This window comes from Triticum urartu, chromosome 3, assembly GCF_003073215.2.
Source record: "Triticum urartu cultivar G1812 chromosome 3, Tu2.1, whole genome shotgun sequence".
NCBI lineage: Eukaryota > Viridiplantae > Streptophyta > Magnoliopsida > Poales > Poaceae > Triticum > Triticum urartu.
The window spans coordinates 343,122,906-343,129,035 of NC_053024.1; positions in this window are offsets into that span (position 1 = coordinate 343,122,906).

Genomic DNA, 6,130 nt, shown 5'->3' on the forward strand with positions numbered 1-6,130 from the left:
ATCATAAACTTAAATCATGAGTAGGGCAATTTCTTATCATCAATTTTATCCTCTCCTAAGATTGTGCAACACATTCATGATCAAGTTGCTTAAAATTCATTATATCGTTCCTAAGCGAGATGATCTTAGTGGGAGGGAAATACTTGGAAATAAAATCATCCTTACACTTATTCTATGAATCGATACTATTTTTAGGCGACGACAAAAACCAAGTTTTAGCACGATCTCGCAGTGAGAACAGAAATAGCTTCAATTTGACAATATCAGCATCCACATCTTTCTTATTTTGCATATCACACAATTCAATATAAGTATTTAGATGGGATGCAGCATCTTCTTTAGGACTACCAGAAAATTGTTTTTTCATAACAAGATTCAATAAAGCGGCATTAATTTCATAAGATTCCAGACTTATGGCGGGAGCAATCGGAGTACTGATAAAATCATTATTATTAGTGTTGGAAAATCACACAACTTAGTATTTTCTTGAGACATCTAGACAAAGCAAGCAATCTAGCACACAAGCAAACAAAAGATGAACGTGAAGAAGGTGAATAAAAAGGCAAAAAAATTTATTTATTTTGAAAATATTTTAGAAGTGGTGGAAAGGAAAACGAGAGGCAAATGGAAAATAATGTAATACAAGAGATGAGAGTTTATGATATGTTCTTGGTAGCCTTGATGTAGAACCACCCCGGCAACGGCGCCAGAAATTTTTCATGCTACTTCTTGAGCTCGTGTTGGCTTTTCCCTTGAAGAGGAACGGGTGATGCACCGAAGTAGACATACGTATTTCCCTCGGTTAAGAACCAATATCAATCCAGTAGGAGGAACACACAAGTCTCCAAAGATAGCACCTGCACAAACAAACGAATACTTGCACCGAACGCGATAAAGGGGTTGTCAATCCCTTCACGATTACTTGCAAGGATGAGATCTGATAGAGATAGGTATAAAAGATAAATAAAAGTGCAAAATAAAGTAAAGGTAAATAAATTGCAACAAGGTATTTTTTTGTTTTTGGTTTTATAGATCTAAAAATAATATGATAAAAATAGACCCGGGGCCATAGTTTTCACTAGAGCCTTCTCTATTGAAAGAACGCATACGGTGGGTAAACAAATTATTGTTGAGCAATTGATAAAAAAGCGCAATGTTATAACGATATCTAAGGAAATGATCATGAATATAGGCATCATGTCCGTGACAAGTAGACCAACTCCTGCCCGCATCTACTACTATTACTCCACACATTGACTGCTATCCAGTATGCATCTAGTGTATTAAGTTAACAAGAAAGGAGTAACGCCTTAAGCAATATGACATGATGTAGATGGATAGATCCAATCAATATGAAATAAACCCCATATGTTTATACTTAATGGCAATAATACAAATACGTGCCTCGCTACTCCTTCTGTCACTAGGTGAGGACACCGCGAGATTGAACCCATCACAAAGCACTGAAGGAAATATGCCCTGGAGACAATAATAATGTTATTATTTTATTTCCTTATATCATGATAAATGTTTATTATTCATGATAGAATTGTATTATCCGGAAACATAATACTTGTATGAATACATAGACAAACTAAACGTCACTAGTATGTCTCTACTTGACTAGCTCGTTAATCAAAGATGGTTATGTTTCCTAACCATAGACATGTGTTGTCATTTGATTAACGAGATCACATTATTAGGAGAATGATGTGATTGACATGACCCATTCCATTAGCTTAGCACCCGATCGTTTAGTGTGTTGCTATTGCTTTCTTCATGACTTGTACATGTTCCTATGACTATGAGATTATGCAACTCCCGTTTGCCGGAGGAACACTTTGTGTGCTACCAAACGTCACAACGTAACTGGGTGATTATAAAGGAGCTCTACAGGTGTCTCCAAAGGTACATGTTGGGTTGGCGTATTTCGAGATTAGGATTTGTCACTCCGATTGTCGGAGAGGTATCTCTGGGCCCTCTCGGTAATGCACATCGCATAAGCTTTGCAACCATTGCAACTAATGAGTTAGTTGCGAGATGATGTATTACGAAACGAGTAAAGAGACTTGTCGGTAACGAGATTGAACTAGATATTGAGATACCGACGATCGAATCTCGGGCAAGTAACATACCGATGACAAAGGGAACAACGTATGTTGTTATGCGGTCTGACCGATAAAGATCTTCGTAGAATATGTAGGAGCCAATATGAGCATCCAGGTTTCGCTATTGGTTATTGACCGGAGACGTGTCTCGGTCATGTCTACATTGTTCTCGAACCCGTAGGGTCCGCACGCTTAAGGTTTCGATGACAGTTATATTATGAGTTTATGAGTTTTGATGTACCGAAGTTAGTTCGGAGTCCCGGATGTGATCACGGACATAACGAGGAGTCTCGAAATGGTCGAGACATAAAGATTGATATATTGGACGGCTATATTCGGACACCGGAAGTGTTCCGGGTGATTTCGGAGAAAACCGGAGAGCCGGAGGGTTACCGGAACCCTACCGGGAGAAGTAATGGGCCATATGGGCCTTAGTGGAGAGAGAGAGGGGCAGCAAGGGTGGGCCGCGCGCCTCCTCCCCCTGGTCCGAATTGGACTAGGAGAGGGGGGCGGCGCCCCCCTTTCCTTCTCCCTCCCCACTTCCTTCCCCCTCCTAGTAGGAGTCCTACTCCTACTAGGAGGAGGACTCCTCCTTGGCGCGCCTATAGGGCCGGCCAGCCTCCTCCCCTTGCTCCTTTATATACGGGGGCAGGGGGCACCCCATAGACACAAGTTGATCCACGTGATCATATTCTTAGCCGTGTGCGGTGCCACCTTCCACCATAATCCTCGATAATATTGTAGCGGTGCTTAGGCGAAGCCCTGCGACGGTAGTACATCAAGATCATCACCACGTCGTCGTGCTGACGGAACTCTTCCCCGACACTTTGCTGGATCGGAGTCCGGGGATCGTCATCGAGCTGAACGTGTGCTAAAACTCGGAGGTGCCGTAGTTTCGGTGCTTGATCGGTCAGGCCGTGAAGACGTACGACTACATCAACCGCGTTGTGCTAACGCTTCCACTTTCGGTCTACAAGGGTATGTAGATCACGCTCTCCCCTCTCGTTGCTATGCATCACCATGATCTTGCGTGTGCGTAGGAATTTTTTTGAAATTACTACGTTCCCCAACAGTGGCATCCGAGCCTAGGTTTTATGTGTTGATGTTATATGCATGAGTAGAACACAAGGGAGTTGCGGGCGATATAAATCATACTGCTTACCAGCATGTCACACTTTGGTTCAGCGGTATTGTTGGACGAAGCGGTCCGGACCGACATTACGCGTACGCTTACGCGAGACCGGTTCTCCCGACGTGTTTTGCACAAAGGTGGCTAGCGGGTGACAGTTTCTCCAACTTTAGTTGAACCGAGTGTGGCTACGCCCGGTCCTTGCGAAGGTTAAAACAACACCAACTTGACAAACTATCGTTGTGGTTTTGATGCGTAGGTAAGATTGGTTCTTGCTTAAGCCCGTAGCAGCCACGTAAAACTTGCAACAACATAGTAGAGGACGTCTAACTTGTTTTTGCAGGGCATGTTGTGATGTGATATGGTCAAGAAATGATGCTAAAATTTTATTGTATGAGATGATCATGTTTTGTAACCAAGTTATCGGCAACTGGCAAGAGCCATATGGTTGTCGCTTTATTGTATGCAATGCAATTGCGCTGTAATGCTTTACTTTATCACTAAGCGGTAGCGATAGTCGTGGAAGCATAAGATTGGCGAGACGACAACGATGCTACGATGATGATCAAGGTGTCGCGCCGGTGACGATGGTGATCACGACGGTGCTTCGAAGATGGAGATCACAAGCACAAGATGATGATGACCATATCATATCACTTATATTGATTACATGTGATGTTTATCTTTTATGCATCTTATCTTGCTTTGATTGACGGTAGCATTTTAAGATGATCTCTCACTAATTATCAAGAAGTGTTCTCCCTGAGTATGCACCGTTGCGAAAGTTCTTCGTGCTGAGACACCAGGTGATGATCGGGTGTGATAGGCTCTACGTTCAAATACAACGGGTACAAAACAGTTGCACACGCAGAATTCTAGAAGGAAATATGCCCTAGAGACAATAATAATGTTATTATTTTATTTCCTTATATCATGATAAATGTTTATTATTCATGCTAGAATTATATTATCCGGAAACATAATACTTGTGTGAATACATAGACAAACTAAACATTACTAGTATGTCTCTACTTGACTAGCTCGTTAATCAAAGATGGTTATGTTTCCTAACCATAGACATGTGTTGTCATTTGATTAATGGGATCACATTATTAGGAGAATGATGTGATTGACATGACCCATTCCATTAGCTTAGCACCCGATCGTTTAATGTGTTGCTATTGCTTTCTTCATGACTTGTACATGTTTCTATGACTATGAGATTATGCAACTCCCGTTTGCCGGAGGAACACTTTGTGTGCTACCAAACGTCACAACGTAACTGGGTGATTATAAAGGAGCTCTATAGGTGTCTCCAAAGGTACATGTTGGGTTGGCGTATTTCGAGATTAGGATTTGTCACTCCGATTGTCGGAGTGGTATCTCTGGGCCCTCTCGGTAATGCACATCACATAAGCCTTGCAAGCATTGCAACTAATGAGTTAGTTGCGAGATGATGTATTACGAAACGAGTAAAGAGACTTGTCAGTAACGAGATTGAACTAGGTATTGAGATACCGACGATCAAATCTCGGGCAAGTAACATACCGATGACAAAGGGAACAACGTATGTTGTTATGCGGTCTGATCGATAAAGATCTTCGTAGAATATGTAGGAGCCAATATGAGCATCCAGGTTCCGCTATTGGTTATTGACCGGAGACGTGTCTCGGTCATGTCTACATTGTTCTCGAACCCGTAGGGTCCGCACGCTTAAGGTTTCGATGACAGTTATATTATGAGTTTATGAGTTTTGATGTACCGAAGTTAGTTTGGAGTCCCGGATGTGATCACGGACATAACGAGGAGTCTCGAAATGGTCGAAACATAAAGATTGATATATTGGACGGCTATATTCGGACACCGGAAGTGTTCCGGGTGATTTGGGAGAAAACCGGAGAGCCGGAGGGTTACCGGAACCCTACCGGGAGAAGTAATGGGCCATATGGGCCTTAGTGGAGAGAGAGAGAGGGGCAGCAAGGGTGGGCCACGCGCCTCCTCCCCTGGTCCGAATTGGACTAGGAGAGGGGGGCGGCGCCCCCCTTTCCTTCTCCCTCCCCACTTCCTTCCCCCTCCTAGTAGGAGTCCTACTCCTGGTATTCTTAATCGTGTGCGGTGCCCCCTTCCACCATAATCCTCGATAATATTGTAGCGGTGCTTAGGCGAAGCCCTGCGACGGTAGTACATCAAGATCGTCACCACGCCGTCGTGCTGACGGAACTCTTCCCCGACACTTTGCTGGTTCGGAGTCCGGGGATCGTCATCAGCTGAACGTGTGCTAAAACTCGGAGGTGTCGTAGTTTCGGTGCTTGATCGGTCAGGCCGTGAAGACGTACGACTACATCAACCGCATTGTGCTAACGCTTCCGCTTTCGGTCTACAAGGGTATGTAGATCACACTCTCCCCTCTCGTTGCTACCATGATCTTGCATGTGCGTAGGAATTTTTTTGAAATTACTACGTTCCCCAACAAGCACCTCTCCCATTGCAAACAAATAAATCTAGTTGGCCAAACAAAATCAGTAGATCAGAAAGAAATACAAAGCTATTTTAATCATTCATAAAAGATTTCAGATAAGACTCAAACAATATTCATAGTCCTGATCATAAATCCACAATTCATCGGATGTCAACAAACACACCGCAAAAGAAGATTACATCGAATAGATATCCAAGAACATCGAGGAGACCATTGTATTAGAGATCAAAGAGAGAGAAGAAGCCATCTATCTACTAGCTATGGACCCGTAGGTCTGTGATAAACTACTCTCACATCATCAGTAGGGCAGCAAGGTTGATGTAGAGGCCCTCTGTGATAGAATCCCCCTCCGGCAGAGTACCAAAACAGGTCTCCAGATGGGATCTCATGATGACAGAAACTTGCAGCGGCGGA